Source organism: Plecotus auritus, assembly GCF_963455305.1.
Source record: "Plecotus auritus genome assembly, chromosome: 9".
Taxonomy (NCBI): domain Eukaryota; kingdom Metazoa; phylum Chordata; class Mammalia; order Chiroptera; family Vespertilionidae; genus Plecotus; species Plecotus auritus.
The window spans coordinates 107,347,267-107,370,297 of NC_137783.1; the positions used below are offsets into that span (position 1 = coordinate 107,347,267).

At 44.0% G+C, this 23,031-nt stretch overlaps 1 protein-coding gene across 2 annotated transcripts in view; it reads left to right on the top strand.

The window, feature by feature from the left end:
* Positions 1-597: 597 nt before the first annotated feature.
* The window catches only part of PAK1 (p21 (RAC1) activated kinase 1), a 136,536-nt gene continuing 114,102 nt past the window's right edge, over positions 598-23,031 (top strand). For both annotated transcript variants that reach the window (XM_080688160.1, XM_080688161.1), the window contains exon 1: positions 598-1,214. The gene's annotated coding sequence lies outside the window, so the exon portion shown is untranslated. The remainder of the gene's footprint in view (positions 1,215-23,031) is intronic.

Genomic DNA, 23,031 nt, shown 5'->3' on the forward strand with positions numbered 1-23,031 from the left:
AGCTGGGATTTGAAGGAGAACATCTGATTTCAGACCTTCAGTCACTAATGTTTCAGGTTTGGACATGTGGGATTTCCGGTTCAGTGCAGGTAAGTGATGCTGTCCGGGAGGCATTGGGAAACACAGAACCTGAGCTCAAGGGAAAGGTTGGGGTTGAACGTAGTCTCCGTGGTAGGAGAAAGACGGGAAAGGAAGCCCATTTTTTTCAATGTCAGTTCAAATCTCTATTATTCTTTGTTCCCCAGCCCCTGCCCCTATAGAACTCCAAGTCGTATTATAAATGCCGGGCTCTGGGGTCACAGGAGATGGGGTGGTTTGCAAATTCTGCTCTTGGCAGTGATCTAGCTGATGCGGTGGTGCTTAGTAACCTGAAGAGGACCACAAGACCAGGGGGTTAAGCAGTCTTTCTCCACCTTGACCCGATTATCGCCCCGAGAATCGCCCCCTAATCTTCCCCGAGAAAGACCCGTCAAAAGAGCCAGCGGCAGTGGAGTTGGAGGCGAGAGGACAGACGCGGGAGCAATGACGTCATGCGGCCGCCGGGTGATTCCCTAGCCTGTGGCGTCATGCGCCGATGACGTCACTCCGGGCGCTCGCCTGCCCCCACGCCTGGGCCGGCCGCGCTCCTGTAGGTCTGTCCGGGCCTCCCCGCCCCCTCCCACCTGCGGGAGGCGGGGCGGGCAGGACTCCGCCGCCGCGCCCGGGAGGGGGTTGGGGCCGGTGGGAGAGGCGGTCGGCCCGGCCCCGCGGCGCACAATAGCGCGGCAGCGGGCGGGGGCGCGGCTGCAGCTGGAGCCCGAGGTGCCGGCGGCCACAGACGCCCCTCGGCCTCCCCCGCACACGCCTCCCTTCGGCTCGTCCACCGCGCCTCCGCGCCGCCCAGCTCCGCCGGCGCTCTCCCCTCATCCTCTCACCCCTCGCCCACTCCGCGCTCAGATCCCCTCAAAGGACTGTCTCCCACCTCCGGCCCGGCGGCCCGCGAGCCCCCACATCCGCCCCGCAGCACCCCTGCACCCGCGACGCCCGATCACCTCCCGGCCCGAGGGGATCCCCGGCCCGGCCCGACCCAACCCGACCCAATCCGAGCGCGCGGCGGCGGGAGCGAGAAAGTGAGGCGGCCCCGCGCACACCCCGGGCTCGGCCGCCGCCACCGGCTGGAGGAGGAGGAGGAGGAGGAGGAGGAGTAGCCGAGTCCAGCCGAGCGAGCGCGGAAGGTGAGAGCCGGCCTCCGCGGGTGCCCCGGCGTCTCGGGCAGCTCGGCTGGGGCGCGGGGTGGGGGCGCGCGCGGCAGGGGCCCGGGCGGCGGCGCCAGGTGAGTGGAGGCGGGGCCGTCGCCCGCGAGGTTGATGGTTCCGTCGGACCAACAAAGGCCCCCGTTGCACACACCCGCGCGGCCGCGGTCTCGGACTCTGGAGCCCGGGAACCCGAGAGGGGGCGGGCGGGGCGGGGCCGGGACCCCGGACAGGTCCGGGTCTGGGAGCGACTCCTTCCCGAACTTTGCGGTCCGCCGGCGCTAACCTTGGCCCACGGTCGGGAGCCTAGCCAGGCGGCGTCCGATTTGCTCTGCGCGGGGAAGTCGCCCCTGCCCGGGCCGGGGAGTCACCTGTGGGTTCCACTCCTGGAAGAATTCGTGTGGCTGGAGCCTGACTCCTGCAGCCCCTCCCCCACCGCGGGAATGCGCTGTAACTTGTAGAGTTTAAAACCAACAGGGAAAGGAGAGAGAATTATTTTATGCTCATGATTCCATTTCAATGATTATAGCCTTTACTGTCTTGAACATTTTAACAGCAAACACGGGTGGGAGTGTTTTTGGAAGAATACTTGAGAAGTTGTGGGTGTTTGTGGGTGTTGGGAGCAAAGTGCTTGTGTTGGTTAAACTCCGTGGATAACTGTCTATGCTTTCCCCCCTGGCACTGTGAAAGGTGAGGGGAAGGGTTAGTACTGTGGTTACCAATAAAATTCAAGTTCATGAGACTAGCCTTTAAGAATAGCTCCTGAGAAAGGCCTTTACTTTTGCCTTCTGTGTTTGGGCTCTCTCAACTTTGTCAGGAGAAAGCAGGAGCCAGCAGTACACCGAGGCCTCATTGATCTTACCTTGTGACTTCACCTCCTTCCTGTGTGACCTTGAGCAGGTTACTGCCAGCCTTAAAGTTCCAGGAGTTTGTTTTTACGCACTAGACACAGACAGGTATCAAGCACCTATTCAGCTTTGAAGACTCCACTGAAGAATCCCCCCTTCTCCCACTTTGAAGTCTTTGCTAGCATCCATTCCCAAACTCCTCTCAGGCAAAACCAACTTCTCACTGGAGCCCTCAGCGGACTGTAGGATTTACCACTGCATCAGTAACATTTTTTTGTTGTTGTTGTTATGTTTCTGTTTGGGAAATCCTCCATCAGGTGCATGTGAAATCCACCTCACCTTAACGAAACTCTGCTTCTCAAAAAGGGTTTTGGGAATATGGACTCTGAAACATTCCCTGAAGTTTATCCATATCCTTACCTCTAGGAGCTCATGTGTTTTATCTGGTTAATTTGCTTATTCAGTCATCTGTTGACCCTGCATTACTGGAGTCAGGAGAGCTACTGTGTCCAGGCCTCCTGCTAGGGCCATGGGGATTCAGAGTCTATTAAAGACATTCCATGTCTTCAAAGAGCTCAAAGTCTAGTGGGTGAGGTAGACATGTAAACAGTAAGACCTGCGCTAATCTCCGGGGGACTCCCGAAGTACAGGGAGTAGTATGCAATAATTGAGGCTGCTGGACCTGTTTTACAAGGTTTGTCCTGGACAAAGTGAGTGGCGCTGGGAAGGTGGTGACCTGTCTCACATCCACAAGACAGCACTTGATAAAAAGCTTGTCTAGCCCGGCTGGTGTGGTTCAGTGGTTGAGCATCCAGCCATGCACCAAGAGGTCATGGTTCAATTCTGGGTCAGGGCACATGCCCGAGTTTTGGGCTCACTCCCCAGTAGGAGGCGTGCAGGAGGCAGCTGATCAATATTTCTCTCTCTCTCTCTCTGAAATCAATAAAAACATTAAAAAAAATCAAAAAAAGCTTGTCCAAGTCAATTCAATATACATTCACTAAGCACATGTTATGAGGCCCTGTGCTGGGCTTGGAGGAAGCAGTGCTTTCTGAAAGGAGGGCACTGTATATCCAGAGAAATCTTTGTAAAACAAAACCCATCGTATAAATTTTTCCCTACCCCAGACTTGTCATTGCCTAAGCATACATTTTCAAACTCGAACCTGAATAAGAAGTTTTCAGAGACCAGACTGCTGCCTACCGTTGCAGCCTCAGCGTCTGTAACTCCCCTGCCATATTCTTCCTTATCGCTGCTTCTTGCTTGGGCTGGTCTTTCTCCCCCCAAAACAGCCTTCCACCCTCTACCTGCCTGTGGGGATGTGCTTGTTGGACCTCTGGAAGCAGCAGTCCCTTAGTCTCTCCTCCTGTGACCTCCATAAAATGAGTTATTCCTTTATTCTCTGGCTCCTGTACGCACCACACTTACAGCTCTCTACAGCACTATTGCAATTATTTGAGTTTGTGCCTCTCTTTTTCATTAGCCTGTGAATTTCTTTTTTTTCTTTTTTTTTTTTAATATCTTTATTGATATTTTATAGAGAGGAAGGGAGAGGGATAGAGAGTCAGAAACATCGATGAGAGAGAAACATCGATCAGCTGCCTCCTGCACACCTCCTACTGGGGATGTGCCCGCAACTAAGGTACGTGCCCTTGACCGGAATCGAACCTGGGACCTTTCAGTCCGCAGGCTGACGCTCTATCCACTGAGCCAAACCGGTTTTGGCTAGCCTGTGAATTTCTTGAGGGCAGGACCTGTTTAGCTTTAGTGTCTTTACAAAGTTCTGTACACTGATACGTGTTTAAAATGAATGAATGGGTGGCTGAAGAAGCAAGTCAAGGCCCAGGAGATGATAGAGGATGCCTAATCCTTTGGGCTAGAACAGTTATCTCTAAGTGTGGTCCCAGCACCATCGGCATCAATGCAGTCTGGGAATTTGTTAGAATTGCAAATGATTTGTCCTATCACTGAAAAGCTCTGTAGTTGGGACTCTAAAACCTCTGCTTTAACAAGCCCTCCAGGTCAGCGGTCGGTCGCCAACCTTTAGGACCTCACGGAGGCTCCAGGTGATTCTGATACTTGATAGTTTGAAAACCGCTGGGTTAAAAGATCTGCCATCCCCCCTCCCCCTCCCTTCTTTTTCAGAGCACTTACTGCCTGGCAGTCCATTCTAGTCCACCTGTGTATGTCTTTCTTTTGCCATTAGATTGAGAGCTTCCTGAGAGCAGAGAATTTTGTCTGTTTTGTTGACGAGCTTTTCTTCCCGTTTATATGTGTCTTTTTCCAACAAGCCTAGAATAGTGACTATATGCAGGCACTCAGATATTTGTTGAATGAATAAGATGATTTAGTCCCATTTACTGCCAGCTGCTACTTTGGGGTTTTATTCAACAATAGTTCTCAGATTGAAGAGGAACCGTGCTTTGATATGAAAATCCAAGTGGATTCTAATATTTTTTGGGGGAATTTATTTTAGACTGAGCTTTTCTTCCCTTTTATATCTGTCTTTCTCCACCAAGCTTGCAGGATTTTTAGGCTTTTGTTCTTATAGTCAAGACCTGAAAACTGCTGTTGAAATACCCTAGGCCAGCATTGTTTCTTAGGAATTTGCAACTTGGTTTTGCAAGTCTAAATAAGCACCCTAACTTTTGAGCCTTTTAACTTGAAACTGTCTCTTCCGGTTCTCCTGTGGTTTTGTTTTTCTCTAGTGATACTTAAAGCCCTACAGGGGCCTGTTTGACTCCAACAAAGGTTTTTCTTCCTTATGAAGCTCTTAAAATATATTTTTTCTTTCACTTTCTTATTAGCCCTAAGATACAATATCCAGTTTTCTCCTTTCCTAACTTCCCTCTGGGAGATTGGCTTCGTTTGTTCATTCTTTTATTTATAAACATTTATTGAGTCCTTCCCTACCATGTGCCAAGCCCCATGCTGGGACAGGGTGTTCAGATATACATACTCAAGTCTTTAAGGAGTTAAAGATATCACAACATGGTGTGATAAATCTTAAAATGAAGGGATAAAATGAGGGATAAAAAATGATGTATACTCATAAAGATGAGAGAAGGCTGTCTAACACACTCCCCCCCCCGCCCCCCGCCCAACCTCAGTTTAGGAATAGTTTATCAAACAAGCATTATTTTAATAATAAACAGACTTTAAACACATTTTTAACTAAGAGGTTGAAGGCTTTTGGGGAAAACAAAAACGAAAATCAAGGTAGAATCAGCAATTACTAATCTGAGATAATTCTCAATTCTGAGAGAGAGAGAGAGATATGAGGGCGGGGGGAACATCAATGATGAGAGAGAATTATTGACTGGCTGCCTCCTGCAGGCCCTTTACTGGAGATTGAGCCCACAACCCGGGCATGTGCTCTGATCGGTAATAGAACTGTGATCCCTTGGTTCATGGGTTGACGCTCAGCCATTGAGCCACACTGGCTGGGCCCTTTCTCTCTTTTTATCTTTCTAAACCATAACCAGAAAGTGGGGAAAAAACTTTTTTTTTTGTATAGTAAAGAGAGACATTTAAGGTTATCAAAAGGACGTACTGTTTCATAGATGTCATTTTAATTCCTAAAGACTAATGTTGTAATTTGGAAATGGGGGAATAATGAAACCAGGAGAAAGTCAGGAGACTTAATTTGTTTCTATATTACTGCATGACTGTACGAAAGTAATTTATCTCTGTGCCTCTTCTCCTAACTGTAAAATGGGGATAGTAAAAGTTTCTATGACCAGCTTACAAAGTAAAATATTGAATACTAGAGACCCGGTGCATGAAATTCGTGCCCTCCGGGGGCGGGGGTCCCTCAGCCCAGCCTGTGTCCTCTCGCAGTCTGGGAGCCCTTGGGGGATGTCCGACTGACAGCTTAGGCCCGCTGCCCCCAGGGCCTAAGCCGTCAGTCAGACATCCTTAGCCCTGCCACAGAGGCAGGAGAGGCTCCTGCCACCGCCGCTGTACTCGCCAGCCGTGAGCCCGGCGTCTACCCCCTGGTGGTCAGTGTGCGTCATAGTGACCAGTCGTTCTGCCTTTCGGCCGATTTGCATATTAGCCTTTTATTATACAGGATAAAGAAACCTTTGAAAAGTATAATTGGCCAGCTAGTTGTTAGCTGGTCATAAACTTAATTCAGTAGTTTACTGCGCACCTGTATGTACCAGACACTATGTGAGATGTTTTCTTCAATCTTCAAAATAAGCATACAGGGTGATGGCTAGCACCTCTCTTTCATGCATAAAGAGGTTGAGGCTCAGACTGGCAAAGGGAACTTGTTCAAGGTTTTGCTGAAAGTAGGTGGCAGACTTCAATTTCAGTCGATTGCCGAAACCGGTTTGGCTCAGTGGATAGAGCGTCAGCCTGTGGACTGAAGGGTCCCGGGTTCGATTCCGGTCAAGGGCATGTACCTTGGTTGCAGGCACATCCCCAGTGGGAGGTGTGCAGGAGGCAGCTGATCGATGTTTCTCTCTCATCGATGTTTCTAGCTCTCTATCCCTCTCCCTTCCTCTCTGTAAAATATCAATAAAATATATTTTAAAAAAAATTAAAAAAAAAGTTTCAGTCGATATCCACCTGATACCAGTTATGTGTTATGTTCATTACCCTGGTGCTGTAATCCATTCATATGAATGATATAGGAATGTTTGGCAAGTATATTGCTGTGAGAGTTAAAATACAATTTTTTTTTTTCCATTTAGCCTGCTCCCTTTTTCTGTGCAGAGAACGATGGGTGAGGACAGATGTACATGCATTTACATTTATGTTTCTACAGGGAAAAGGCTAACATCTTGCCCTGCTGCCTTTGTTCATTCTTTACAGCAGTCCTGTGAGAGAGGTATTTCCATTTTACAAGAGTTAGGAGACTGAGGATCATAACAGTCTTGGCTTGCTCAGAGGCACATGATTAGCAAATGACTAAATATTGTTTTAAAACTACATTTTAAGAAATCTAAATGTAGTCCTTTACTTTTGCCACTATATCGTATTGCCTTTTAAACTCTTTCAAACGAAGCTGTGGCACACTGGAAATGTCACTTTAGAATGCTTCCTGAACTCTCTCTTTTTTTAAAAAAATATTTTTTTAAAGGATTTCAGAGAGGAAGAGAGAGGGAGGGAGGGAGAGAAACATGAACAATGAGAATCATCTATGGGCTGCCTCCTGCACGCCCCCTACTGGGGATCAAGCCCACAACCTGGGCATGTGCCCTGACTGGGAATGGAACCAGTCGCCTCCTGGTGCATGGGACAACACTCAACCAGTTGAGCCACACTAGCCGGGGCTATGTCAGTGGTTTTTCATTTGGCCATGTATTTGAACCACATCTGAAGATGTTAAAATAAATTGCCTGGGTTCTATCTCAAGTCTACTTAATTAAAATCTCATGGGATCTCTATTTTTGAAGGTTTATAGCTAATTCTGAAATGCAGTCAAGATTGAGAAGTACTGCTATATATTTTGCTTAAACATCTTATGTACTTACTAGAGGCCTGGTGCACGAAATTCGTGCACAGGTAGGGTCCCTAGGTCTGGCCAGCAATCATGGCCGATTGGGGCCTTCCGGCTGCTGGCCTGGGGCCTTTCTTCATTCCGCGCCGCCCCCTGGTGGTCAGCACATGTCATAGCGAACAATTGAACTCCCGTAAAACAACAAAACGGTCAACTCCCGAGGGGACACTTGGCGTGTTAGCGTTTTATATGTATAGATTATATGAAAACGAATGTTTTAATTTTTATTTAAAGTTCATTTCCTAAACACATTAAGCCTCAGGCATTGTCATGGGCTCTGACAAAACAGATGAATCATACATACCTGGTTCCTACCCTTAAGTTTACGGTTGAGAAACAGAGATGTCCATAGGCAGTAATGCTATATTGAGATAAAAATGACACATGGAGATTTGTGCTGTGCAAAAGGCATCTACTCCACCTGAAATGGGGATAGCCTGGCAAACCTTAAGGGAAGTGTCACCTAAGTTGGGTTCTGAGAGTTGAGCAGAGCTTAACCCAGTGCAGTGGGGGAGGGGGAGGAAGAGAGGGAAGGAAAGACCTTCCTGAGAGAGAGAGAGCAGTATGAGGGCTAGCAGCTTGAGAGCATGTTTGGGGACCCTGATTAGTTCAGTGCACCTAGAGGATAGATGCAAGGTGGGGAGTAGTAAAACTCTCTGGGTTAGCTAAAACAGGTATTGTTTTCTCTCTGTTTTATAGAGGAGAAAACAGAAGTTAATGGGATTACCTGAGGCTGTGTAGCAAAGCTATGATTTGACTCTTGACTTCAGACTCTTGAGCTTCTGATTCATGCCTCTTCCATTACATCAGAGCTGCCCCAAACCTTTACAGTGTTGTGGGGATCAGATGAGCTCCCTAGATAAATGCACAGCAACTGCTAAGTTGTAAAGTGCTTGACTCACATTGCCTAGTAGTTGGCAGTTTGGACTAAGTGGTCTATAAGAGTGCTTTTAGCTCAAGAATCTGTGGGCAGTTTCTAGGATTTTCCTTAATTGCTGAGATAAACATTCCCCTCCTCCCCCGAAATTTATAACCAGGGTCCAGTGAGCTAAAAATCTTGTCAGATAGGTAGTTACTCTTCCAATTTGAGTGTCTTCATTCAACTTCCCATGTTTGTTTTTAAAATAGATTTACATATATATATATATATATATATATATTATTTTTATTTTTTTTGTTTTGTTTTTTATTTATTTTAATTGTTTGAAGTATTACAAATAGTAGTACATATGTCTTTTTTTTCCCATTGACCTCCCCCCAGCCTCCCCTTCCCCCCAGTACATGCCTTTACCTGCCCCCCCGCCAGTGTCTTTTATCCATTGGTTATGCTTATATGCATGTGTACACACATATATATATATATTTTAAATAATTTTTATTGATCTTAGAGAGGAAGGGAAAGGGATAGAGAAATAGAAACATCAATGATGAGAGGGAATCATTGATCGGCTGCCTCCTGCACACCCCTTACTGGGGATGGAGCCCACAACCTAGGCATGTGCCCTTGGCCAGAATCGAACCTGGGACCCTTCAGTCCGCAGGCCAACGCTCTATCCACTGAGCCAAACCAGCTAGGGTTACATTTATATTTTTAAATGTAAAAACGATACATGAAAGTGATGTATGGTTCTCAGAAAATTTGGAGAATACAGAAGAATAAAAGGTAAAACAACAAAACCACCACAACAACAAACTCCGTCAGAGTTTTATTGTAGAACTCTAACTGGTAGTAGCATTTCATCTATTTCCTTCTAATCTTTAAAAAGAAACAAACGAGTTTGGGATGTGGTTTTCCTCTTTTCCAAGTATCCCCTTTCCCCAACCTTATGTTGAGGATAAATGAGATTAAAAAAACTGATCGACATCATTAGCTTCATTACAACTGACCTTTAAGGTGTTTAGTGCCAAACACCTTACATTTGATTTTTCATTTAGATTCTGTAATATTTTGCTCTGTTTGCTTTATTGCATATCTGCCCTTCCTTAATCTATTTATTCATCAATCCATCTTAATTCGAAGCATGTATCAGTACACTTCATCTTTAAACACTTTAGCATTCATATAATTATTTGTTTACATAGAACCACAGTCTTACTATTTACACTATGGCATTGTTTGATTAATGTCTATCTGCCCTAAGTTCCAGAGAATCGTTTCTCTTTAAGGCATTCTCCAAAGAGAATGAGTTTTAACATAGTACCTTTTCCCTTAAAATAAAAAGTATCTTTCTTTTTTGGTCACTGTTGTATTCACAATTCCTAGCATATAGTAGGCACTCAAGTACTTTTTGATTGAATGAATGAAAGTGGAGCCAGCATTCAAACTGAGGTCCATATGACTTCATTGCTAAGAACATTTGTTTGATTTTCTCAAGTTCAACAAACATATAAGAATCCCTTCAGTGTCTGGTGTTGGGAGAAGAGACCTTACTGTGCTAAATATTTAGCTGCCCAGTGCAAATATCTCTGACCTGTGTCAAAGTTGAAGGCAAGCCCTTCAGCTAAGGATGTGGAAAATTCTTAAACCAGTCACCAGCTACTTTGCCGTTGTGTGTGGGTGCTCATTTTATTTGAGTTGAGGCATTACATGTTCCTGAAAAATGGCCCAGGGGTCCTTTCTTTTTAGTACTTACTATCAAAGGCAACATTTCAAAATGGGCAGCTTTGTGTGTGTGTGTTTTAGATTAGTATGAGTTTCTTTAATAAGGCCTAACATAATGTTAGCTTTCTTCCATTAAAAATAACAGAGCTCTGTTTCACAAACTGTTTTGTAACACTATTAAGACATTTAAGATTCAGCCATGATTCTATCATTCTAATAAATACTCTTTTGTTTCCTCTTTTTCTTTTATATATAAACATACAAAGTTACATAGTTGTAATCACAATGTAGACCTAAGTTTATTTGCCCTTTTTTCTTGACCTATAAACATTTCTTCATATAACTTCTTAGTGTTCGTTATAAAATTTAAGATGATATTCCAATATTTGCTTCAAGCCATTGTATCCCTTATACCAGAGAAACATCATGAGTAGAATTCTTTCTCAGGGAAATCTCATTTATGCTCTTGAGGCCTTTCAACTGACTAGATGACGCCTACCCAGATTATGAGGGGTAGCCTCCTTTATTTATTTATTTATTTATTTCTTAGTCCTCACCAGAGTATATATTTTTTCCATTGATTATCAGAGAGAGTGAAAGTGGGGGGCGGGGGAATGGAGGGGAAAGAGAGAGAGAGAGAAGAAAGAGAGACATTCATGTGAGAGAGACACAGCCATTGGTTATTGGTTGCCTCCTGCGCACACCCTGACTGGGGCTGGAATCAAACCTGCCTCTGTGCCCTTGACCAGGAATCGAACCTGCCACCCTCTGGTGCGCAGGCCGATGCTCTAACCACTGAGTCATGTGGGCCAGGGCTAGCCTCCTTTATTTAAGTCAATGGATTGTAGATGTGTCCTACATCTATAGAATGCACATAGGTCACTTCTAATTCAATAAGTGGATACTATAGCCTATCCCAGTGGTTGGCAAATAGGGGCTTAATCACAAGGAACAACAACAGCCTGTAATTATTAGAATCGAGAGTCTAGGCCAGTGGTCGGCAAACTCATTAGTCAACAGAGTGGCAAACTGCGGCTCGCAAGCCGCAGTTTGCCGACCACTGGCCTATCCTAGTTGTCACATAAAATTCAAACATCACAGTCATTTAGGTCTTTCTTTTCCTGTTGTAAGTTACACTGTAATTTTATCTATAACTAGAGGCTCAGTGCACAAAACTCGTGCACTGGTAGGGTCCCTGGCGGCCGCTGGCCGGGTACTCCCTCCCTTCCCCCGCTCTGCCCTGCCCCCTGGTCGAACTCCCAGACACCTCCCAGTTGAGGGGACAATTTGCATACTATGCTTTTATTATATAGGATACTATATATTGCTTTTGACTTTCAAAAATTATTATTTTTTAGAATAAATTCCCATAGGTGGGAATGCTGGGTCAAGGGCTCCGCAGCCCTAATGGGTTCTTGACAGGATTTAATATTTGCAAACTGAAAATACCACCTCAACCTTTCTCTCAATGCCATCTTAAGGGACCTACTCATTTCCCATTTCTACAAACCTGATTTTGTCCCTGTGATTTTTGGCTCTGGAATCAGCTGCTTTTCTTCAGGGTTTTCTTCTGTTTTCCCCTAAGTCCCCACTTGTCACTTTCTCCACTGCCCTTCTTCTCACCTCTTTCTGTGCCCCAAACTTTGGTTCACATATCATATAAAATTGAAGCTTCATATTCCTACTATTAAATCTAAGAATCTACTTGGATTTGCACCCATTTTTGCCTTTGCCCCTTTCTTTACAAGGAAGGAAGTGATTCAAGGAAAGGCCTGCTCCTTCATATGCTTTTAGATTTCTTCCCAAGTTTCCGTCTTAGAAACCTCACTTCATTGTATCTTTACATTTTGCTTTCTACTGAGTTACCATAAGCAACATTCAAATGCTCTATTTAAAGGAAAACAATTTCCCCCTTCCCCACCAATCAAAAGCATTCTTGAGATCCTGTCAGGCTCCAGCTAAACCCTATCTTTGTTCTCCTTCAAATCCAGTCTTTTTTTTTTTTTTTTAAATATATATCTTTATTGATTTCAGAGAGGGAGAGGGAAAGAGACATAGAAACATCAATGATGAGAGAGAATCATTGATTGGCTGCCTCCTGCATGTCCCATACTGGAGATCAAGCCCGCAAACCAGGCATGCACCCTTGACCAGAACCGAATCCGGGACCCTCTAGTCCGCAGGCCGACACTCTATCCACTGAGCCAAACCAGCTAGGGCAATCCAGTCTTATTTATTTATTTATTTATTTATTTATTTATTTATTATTATTATTTTTTTAAATTTAATAAATCTTTATTGTTCAGATTATTACAATTGTTTCTCCTTTCCCCCCCCCCCCCATAGCTCCCCTCCACCTGGTTCCCACCCCACCCTTTGCCCTTACCTTCCCCCACACTGTCATCATCCATAGGTGTACGATTTTTGTCCAGTCTCTTCCTGCACACCCCCATACCCCTTTCCCCCTGAGAATTGTCAGTCCACTCCCTTTCTATGCCCCTGATTCTATTATATTCACCAGTTTATTCTGTTCCTCAGATTTTTAATTCACTTGATTTTTAGGTTCGCTTGTTGATAGATATGTATTTGTTGTTCATAATTTTTCTCTTTACTTTTTTCTTCTTCCTCTTCTTAAAGAATACCTTTCAGCATTTCATATAATACTGGTTTGGCAGTGATGAACTCCTTTAGCTTTTTCTTATCTGTGAAGCTCTTTATCTGACCTTCCATTCTGAATAATAGCTTTGCTGGGTAGAGTAGTCTTGGTTGTAGGTTCTTGCTATTCATCACTTTGAATATTTCTTGCCATTCCCTTCTGGCCTGCATAGTTTCTGTTGAGAAATTAGCTGACAATTGTATGGGTGCTCCCTTGTAGGTAACTAACTGTTTTTGTCTTGCTGCTTTTAATATTCTCTCTTTGTCTTTTGCTCTTGGCATTTTAATTATGATGTGTCTTGGTGTGGTCCTCTTTGGATTCCTTTTGTTTGGGGTTCTGTGAGCTTCCTGGACTTGTAAGTCTATTTCTTTCACGAGGTGGGGGAAGTTTTCTGTCATTATTTCTTCAAATAGGTTTTCAGTATCTTGCTCTCTCTCTTCTTCTGGCACCCCCATAATTCGGATGTTGGTACGCTTGAAGCCCAGAAGCTTCTTACACTGTCTTCAACTTTTTGGATTCTTTTTTCTTTTTTTTGCTTTTCCGGTTGAGTGTTTTTTGCTTCTTTGTATTTCAAATCTTTGACTTGATTCTTGCGTTCCTCTAGTCTGCTGTTGGGTCTCTGTATAATATTTTTTATTTCAGTCAGTGTATGTTTAATTTCTAGTTGGTCCTTTTTCATATCTTCGAGGGTCTCGTTATATTTATTGGCCTTTTCTAGGATATTCTTGAAGAGCCTTATAACCATGGTTTTGAATTCTATATCCAGTCGTTTGTTTTCCTCCATTTCTTTCGTTTGTGATCTGTTTCTTCGTCTCCCCATTTTTCACTGCTTCCCTGAGTTGGTAGAGTAGCTTTGTGTGCTAGGTTTTCTATATGGCCCAGTGGGTCGGCCTCCCCAGTTAACCTGAGGTGGACACTGTTGGTGCACCCCTTTGTGGACTGTGTGTACAGTCTTGTAGTTAAGTCTTGATTGTTGTTGGTATCACTGGGAGGAATTGACCTGCAGGCCAGTTGGCTGTGAGGATCAGCTGTGTCTACACTGGGAAATTTTCGGTGCTGGAGACAGCTTTATAGGATTAGCCTTGCCAGATTGCAAAAGCCTCTGTGCTCAGCTTGGAAGGGGTGGAGTCTCAGGGCGGAGCAGACAGTCTTGGATTCCCATCAACCCTGCCCTTGTGCGCAAGTCTCCAGACCTCTGCCTTCTGCGGTTCCCGAGTTTCCGCCTGACAGTCCAGATTTCCCCTGTAAGAGCGTGGGTCCCCAGGGGCTCACCCGGAACTGCGGTTCAGTGTAGTCGGAACTGGGGTTCAGTGCCGTCAGGAGCTTCCGACTCCCTTCCTCTAGGGATAACCTGTGGTAACCTCCACAGTCAGTCTTTGTGCACACTCGCGCCTCCAGACCCCTGCCACCGCGGCTCCCCTGAGTCTCCGACTCTCTACCTGACAGTCCAAACTCCCCCTGTATGAGCCTGGGTCCTCGGGGTTTCGCCCGGAACTGAGGTTCAGTGCAGTCGGAACTGGGGTTCAGTGCAGTCGGGTGCTTCCTTCCCCCTTCCGCCAGAGAAAGTCAGCCAGGCTCTCAGCTGCCCTTCCTCTCTGCACGCACAAAGACCCTTTGCCGTACCTCCAATTCTCCGTGAGCTTTCCTCTTTCCTTCTAGTTGTAGAATTTCCACTCAGCCAGCTTTCCTGTGGTTCTGGATGGTGTCCGTCCTGTCTTTTAGTTGTAGTTTTGAAATTGTTGTGCGGGGCAGCAGTTTAGGCGCTTACCTATGCCGCCATCTTGGTTTCTCTCAATCCAGTCTTTTTTAAATAACTGTTTACAACTTCTGCTTCCAGTTTCTTACCTCCTATTTACTTGGCAGCCTACTCCACTCTACTTCTATCCCACCAGCTTATCACAACTACTCTCACTAAGGCCCTTAATAACCCCTATGGTGTCAAATGTTCAATAATAAGCAAACACCCTCCCTCCCAACCTTAACTACCCCATCCCCCAATAATCTCCTTAACATTATCATAATACTTAATTGTGGCTCAAATGTCATACTTTTTTATATATATATATATACTTTGAAACAAAATCCAGATAAGGGCCACACAGAGAGATTGGTTGATAAGTCTTTCATGTCTCTTTTAATCTCTAAATCCCCCATCCCCAGCCTTGTCAGTTTATTCGTTGAAGAAACCACATTGTTTGTCCTGTAGAGTTTTCCACTGTCTGGATTTTTCATCTTTCTATTATAGTTTAGAAAAGTCCTTGGTCCTGGAGGTTAGCAGCTGAGCGCACAGGGAGCCCGCGGGAGTCTGAAAAAACAAAAGAAGTTCCTTGGTTCTGCATATATGTTACTTGTAAGTTAGTTTCTAGAGGCTTGATCGGATTCAGGTTTTTGTTTTGTTTTCATGACCACTCAGGTTTTGGTGTGTTCTTTCATCAAGAGGCTTCATAGTGCATGGATGTCCCTCTTTTTGTGATGTTAGCAGCCGTGGAATTTCCTTTGCCATTTTTTTTTTTTAAAAAAATATTTTTATTGATTTCAGAGAGGAAGGAAGAGAGAAAGAGATAGAAACATCAGTGATGAGAGAGAATCATTCATTGGTTGCCTCCTGCATGCCCAACACTGGGGATCAAGCTCACAGTCCAGGCATGTGGCCTGACCAGGAATTGAAACTTGACCTCCTGGTTCATAGGTAGACACTCATCCATTGAGCTATGCTGGCCCAGACAGCTTGGAATTCTTTTCTTCTTTTATACTTTTAAAATTCTTCATTTTTCAAGATCTAACTTAGATGCCATTTTTTCTATGCAGTCTTCTAGTCCGAATCCACCATCCATGATTATAATTTCCTTGAGGGTATGCAGACTGAATTTTGTGTCTCCCTCAATTTATATATTAAATCCTAATGCCTGATGTGATGATACTTGGAGATGGGGCCTTTGGGAGGTGATGAGGTCATGAGGGTGGAGCCCTGATGAGTGGGATTAGTGCCATGATAAAAGAGACCTCAGAGAGCTTCCTGGCCCCTTCTGCCATGTGAGGACACAGGGCGAAGAAAGCCATCTATGAACCTGGAAGAGGTTCTTACCAGACACTGAATCTCCTGGTGCTTTGATCTTAAACTTCCTAGTCTCCAGAACTGTGAGAGGTAAATTTCTGTTGTTTGTAAGCCATCCAGTCTGTGGCATTCTATATGAGCAGCCCAAATAGACTAAGACAGGGTAGGACTTTGTGTCTTCACTTGCATCTTTAACAGTGCCTGGCCTATAATAGGCTCTCAATAAATACTTCTTGAATGATGGAATAAAGTCATTTACTTACCTACTCACTCAACAAATGTATTTTTAAAAAAATATATTTTATTGATTTTTTACAGAGGAAGGGAGAGGGATAGAGAGTTAGAAACATCGATGAGAGAAACATCGATCAGCTGCCTCCTGCACACTCCCTACCGGGTATGTGCCCGCAACCAAGGTACATGCCTTGACCGGAATCGAACCTGGGATCCTTGAGTCCGCAGGCTGACGCTCTATCCACTGAGCCAGGCTGACGCTCTATCCACTGAGCCAAACTGGGGCTCAACAAATATTTATTAAGTTTTTCTGAATTTCCAAAGCACTCTCCCCATTCTTTGCACTATAATTAGGTATATAGAAGTTCATTTGTCATCCATAGGAACTGATCATTTACAAAATTAGTCCCCACTCAGACATCCCTCCCAGCTGACCATTGGGCTTACCATTACCTTGTCAATAAATGCCTTTCTAATGATAGGACAGTTAACACCCAACAATACAATGCAAATAGATTCTAAAGTGAAAACTGACATTTCTGCAGAACATGAAGAAATTTATGCATTTGAAATAAAGTGATACTGAAGAATGGCTTGAAACACACAAAACTGATAAATGAGGGTTAGATAAAGTTAGGCCAGTTTAAATTGAAGGGCAAATTAGCAAGAGTAATGACATAATAGGAGATTCAGAGGACAATGATTTGAGTAACAAAGGATTAAGAGAGTGGGGTGGGGGGGGGAACTGGTGAAGCTCTTGAATATTTTGACAAAATTGATCCTCTATCAACGTGTTTTGAAAGCCAAATGTGAAGTGACAGATGTTCTTTGTTTTAGGAATTACCTTAGTGGCAATTATAACTTAAATTTTGTTAAATTAAGAATTACAAAAATTTTGTTTTGTATTTATCTTGGTAAGTTAAAGGCCCAAACAACTTTAAAAAAATTTATTCGGAAATTTTGATCCCTAATGAGTTAACTTAAATGGCATTTGTGGATATTAGTTGTCCTCAGATAGCAAGAATCCCTCTGTGTGTATCTGTACCCCGTGGGATTTCGTTCCCTGAGGTTGGGGTTGTGCTTGTTCATTATACTCCTGTGGGGCCTAGCTCAGAATCTGATACATGGGAGATATCTAATAAAATATCTAATAATGCAGAGAGATGAGAAGTGAATACTAACTGAAGGGATTTGGAAAAGCTCCTTAAAAAAGAGTACTTGATACAGAGCTATTATGGCAGGTGGGTGAGTAGGGTTTGCCGATATAGATATACTTCGTTAGGTCCAAAGGAAAACCTCTCTTCTTCTTCCTTTTGCCAGCTCCTGCCTAGGGTATGCTTGAATATTCAGAGTCTGTTGTCTGCTCTGATGGCTCTTGTTCTCATTGTAATTCTTTCTGGAGATTGAGATGGAAATGAGGAAGGTTTTGGGCTGCTGCCTCAGCATCCACATTCATGAGAACTTAGAAATGCAGAAGGACCAAATGCCACGCCTGACCTAAACGAATCCAGGTCAGCCAATCACTGCTTTCCTGGCTCCCTCTTTGTTCTTGAGCCTCCAGCCTCCTATCTGCTGGAGGTTTGTGCTACAGCTGTTTATAGTAATTACTGTAATGCTAATGTGCCCCTTAATGAAGGCCTGGAAGAGCACGGTCCCAGCGAGTGGCCAAGAGCTGTGCAGTGCCGGCCTTCAAAGGACCTTTTCACTCACAACAATTGGACTAAGCACCTGAATACCCTTTCCCATTGTTTTTGAAACCATGGAAACAGACACCGAAAAGTGACCATAGCTTAGGGAGTGTAACTCCTCATTTCATGAGTTGAGGGGAAAAAAACTCGTCTGAGACGATAAAGCTCATGCCAAAGGAATAATTCCATGCCTCTCCTTTTAACGAAGTTCTGTCTCATGGAAATATAATTTTGTCCTCTCTGAATATCACATAGCAGTGAAAACTTCTGCCACAGATCCGACTTTGAATCCTGAGGCCCTGCCACTTCCTGACTGTGATCTGGGGGGAGTTCCTTAACCTCTAGCTTTAGTTTCCTTATTTTTAAAATGCCGCTAATGATAATACCTGCTGTAGAGGTTTGTTACTAGGATTCCATGGGATAATGCTTGTAAAGCACTCAGTAGATTCTGGTACATAACAAATGCTTAATAAATGTTGGCAAGCATTATTATTATTACAGGGTAAAGGACGCTAGAATGAACCTAATGATCAATGCTTTCATTTACAGCCTTATCCTTAAACCTTTGGCCCTAGTTCTCCTCCAGTGAGACTAGCCTTGTGAAAGCAAGGACCTGTCTGCGTGCTTCCCTGTATCCCCAGCATCTAGAATAATTTTTAGTGTAGAGTGGACACTTAGTAAGTTTTTGGTGGATTAATGAATTCTCTTAGGGAAAATTTCCCTGAAGAACACCTACTTTTAGATACTCCAGTGACTTGAATCTTTTTTCTTTAAGCTGTTTATATGAATTTGTACTTGTCTTTATAGCATGTGTGTCACGTCCTTGGTCTTTTCAGATATCTTTGTTTCCCTGTGCATTGTAAATCGTCAAGAGCGGGGATTGTGACCCCTGCTATGGTTACTTTCCTATAGCTCCTAATACAGTTTTTATTTGTTTGTTTGTTTTAGTTATTAGTGCTTAATAATTGCTGGTAACTGGCTGTAGAAATCATTTGTATTTAACATTAATTTATGGAGCAAAAACCATTAGAGACTGTGTCATCATTTTCAACTCTAAGAAGTTGGGAATTTGCCGGGCCAGTCTTTGGCGGCCAGAGGCACCTTATTGCCTTTGTGAACGTTGTCTTTACGGTTGAAATACCCTTTTCTTCTTCCTTGTCCCTTCTGTGCCAGATGTCATATTGCTCATTTTTCAGGGCTCCCCTGTCAAGTTGATTTTCTTCCTTTCCTCTGTGGTTAACTCCTCTTTCTGTAAATCTCTTTGTGGATTAAGTGGGTAACTTTTGCAAATTGAATGATTTCAAGGGAGGACGTTTCACATCGAGGGAAGAGTTGATACAAAGATAAGGAAGGATAAGAGTGAATATTTTATGTTATCTTCAGTTTAGGGCAGTTTGTTGGTCAGGGTTCTTACTAATAGGGGCAAGCAGCAGAATCCACTCTAGCAAGTAGTTCAAGGAAAAAGGACTTATTAAAGAGTACCAGGTGTAGATTAAAGAGTTTTTGGGGATTAAAGAAGAAATGGACCCAGACTGAGCTTCCAGGAACTAACTCCCCAAACTGCGCTAAAGAACTGAGCTCTCAAGGATGCCATTGTCTTTGCCATAATGTAGAAGCTGCAGAATCAGGAAGCTGTTGCCACATCTGCTAGCTCTAGATCTATGCTGCCTCTGCTGCAGTTGGTTCCAGCAGAAGGGATGTCCTGTGTCCAGTCTCTCTCCACCTAATCCAGTTCCAATCATTGCCTAGTGTTCGATTCCCGTCTGATGAGCAGGACATAAATCACATTTAGAAAGGAGTCTGGGAAATACAGTTTTTTTGCTCTCCAACATGGGTAGTACCCAGAGCTAGAAGGGGGTTGGAATAGATATTGTACAAATCAATTTACAGATTCTGTCATAGAGAGTATTCAGGTGGCTTGTACGCTTTTCTAGTACCAAATTCTATATCATTTGGAATTCTGTAAGCAGAATTTCTGCTCAAATTTGGCTTAAAACATATTGACATTTGTATCAAGCTTGTGTTACTTTTATCCATGAGCTGGCTTCCATCATGGTAATGAGTTACATTTCTTTGTTAATCAATGATATCTCTCTTCTCTTCTCTTCTCTCTTCTCTCTTCTCTCTTCTCTCTTCTCTCTCCTCCCTCACCCTCCCCGCCCCTCTCTCTGTGTGTGAGGGAGAGAGGAGACAGAGAGGCAGAGAAGCAGACACTGTATCACCCAAAATGGAAAAAGAATTCTTCTCTTTCATCCAGTTGGATCAACTGAGGCCACTTGCCCATCCCTGAACTATAAGGGTTACTGACATGCCAGATGCTAAGTGGTTAAGCCTCATTTCTTGAGCTAACTAGTGACAAGGAGAATGGGATTACCATGTTAGGTTTGGATGTAGAATGAAGCCCTGCCCCTGGAGCTCTGTTTGGGGGTTAACTTTCCCTTAGGACAGCAATAGTTTTCAAACTGTGGTCACTGGGGCACTTATTAATAATGCAAATTCTCAGGGCATGTGCCAGCCCTCCTGGTGCGGGCCCCAGGACTCTGTGTTTTAGCGAGGCCTGCAGATGGTGATGACTGTGATGACATGGTAAAACCTGAGAACTGCCTTAGTAACAAGCTGCTGAGGGATGACTAGGTGATAAAACCAGGAAGGAGGAAGAGGGAAGTAGATGCTGAGTAGGCAGCCAACAGCATCCATTTCAAAACTGTAAAGGTGGGTAGGGGTCAGTTCATGAGGAATCTTGAATGTCCATCTCCCAAGATTGTTGAGATGTAAAACTGGATAATGTATATGTGAGGGACTGTATAATGAAGGCCTTAGATCAGTGGTCGGCAAACTGCGGCTCACGAGCCACATGCAGCTCGTGAGCCGCGGTTTGTCGCTCTGTTGACTAATGAGTTTGCCGACCACTGCCTTAGATTATGACAGGGATATAGAAAGTACATTGAGTCCAGCTGGCATCGCTCCGTGATTGAGCGTTGACCTACGAACTAGGACATCATGGGTTCGATTCCCGGTCAGGGCACATGCCCGGGCTGTGGGCTCGATCCCCAGTAGGGGGCATGCAGGAGGCAGCCAATTGATGATTCTCTCTCATCATTGATGTTTCTATCTCTCTCTCCTTTCCTCTCTGAAATCAATAAAAATATATTTTTAAAAAAGAAAAGAAAGTACATTGAACTTGGATTCAGGAATTGGGTTCTTACTTTTTTTTTTTTTTTACCTCTTTGAGCTTTAAACTCCTTTTCTGTGAAACTGCTGTGTTAGGAGAATTACATGAACAGATTATGTGGAAGTGCCTAGTTCATCACTTAGCATATGAATAAGTAAGTATATATGAAAATGATGGTGCTTGGCTAACGTAGTATGGGCTTCATTCCTAGGACAAGTCTAGATGTGCTCCCTAGGGCTGCCTTTTCTCTGCAGACAATTCCCTTGTTCTCCTAGGGCTGCCTTTTCTCGGCAGACAATTCCCCTGTAATTGTTTCAGGTCTTGGGTCCCCGATCATATTCACAGCTGCTCTGGTTGAACTGAATGAGCAATGGTTTCTGCCTCTGCTGTCTTATCCTGAGGCATTACATGAATTATTTACTTCAACTGTCACTGGGATATAGAGGCTTTGTTTTGCTCCTATAACTAATATGTATTCAGGGTGACGTGACCATACATATTTTATGTTCTGTCTTGGCCGTGTAACTTACTCCTTTTTATTTTCTTCGAGGTCGTTTTAATTTGTAACACTTCCTCCTAATTTTTGTGTGTGTTTTTTTTACACATTTTACATTTTATAAATATACAGTAATTTTAAATTCCTGTTAAGTTAGAGTGGGAAAGGTGTTCAGGATTGATTTGGACTTTCTCCCTATTTATATAAAGAAACTGAGACAGGGAAGTAATTTGTCCAAAGTCTTGTATCCTGCTTCTTGCCCTCTTCCTACTTCTTAGCATGGAAGAACTTACTTCTGGGATTAAATCCCATTTTAAAAAAATATTTTTATTGATTTCAGAGAGGAAGGGAGAGGGAGAGAGAAAGAAACATGAATGATGAGAGAGAATCATTAATTGGCTGCCTCCTGCATGCCATCCCCACTGGGGATCAAGCCCACAACCCAGGCATGTGCCCTGACCAGGAATCGAACCTTGAACTCCTGGTTCAGAGGTTGTCGCTCAACCCCTGAGCCACGCCAGCAGGGCTGTTTGCTCTGTAATATTAATTAGTCAGAAGTCACTTTTAAATTGTTTATGTTTGATCGGATTTAGTTAGCCATAAGCCTGACCTGCTGTAAGTGAAGCAGAGCCAAGTCCCAGTCTGTGAATAGGGATTAGCTAGTGAATACAGTGTCACGAATCCAGCAGTGGGAAGAAGGCCCCACCTGGACACACGCTTTCCCTCTAGACATAGGAGCATGTTGTGCATATGTGCCAGTATTGGATGCGCCAACGTTGTGTTATTAGGTGGCTTGTGGCATTTTCTGGGTGTACATCTGAGGTGTTTGAGGAAGGAACGAAATGGATTGGGTAACTTTTCCTCTGTGGTGCTGAGTACTTCTCACATCATCCATACTACAAATAACAGTTAATGGTTTTAAAAGTCTTTTTTTTTGTTCTTTTTTCTTTTAGAGGGTTACTATTGGATGGCCAAGGAAACCAAAGAAACTGCTTTTCATAAACTTGTTGGTACTAATTAAAGCCTAGATTGCCAGCTAAAGGGGAACCTAAGGATTATCCAGTCCAACACGCTTATTATATTTTATGAATGAGAAAACAGGCCAAGAGAAAAATAAATAAATCACTCAAGCCCTAGCCAGTTTGGCTCAGTGGATAGAGTGTCGGCCCTCGGACTGACATATCTTGGGTTTGATTCCAGTCAAGGCTCGATCCCCAGCCCTGGTTGGGGTGTGTGCGGGAAGTAACCAATCCATGTGTCTCTCTCACATCGATGTTCCTCTGTCTTTCCCCCTCCCTTCCACTCTCTCTCTCTTAAAAAAAAAAAAAAAAAAAAAATCAATGGAAAGATATCCTCGGGTGAGGTTTAACAAAATCAATCAATCAATCAATCAATCAATCCGTGTTATACAATAAGTTAGTGACAGAGTCAGGACTGCATGTCTGCAGGACTCCCTCTGCAAGGCACATTGTAAGAGGACATGTGGGGTAGTAGACAGATCTGAGATCAAAAGATCTGAGTACAAACCATTGTTCTGCC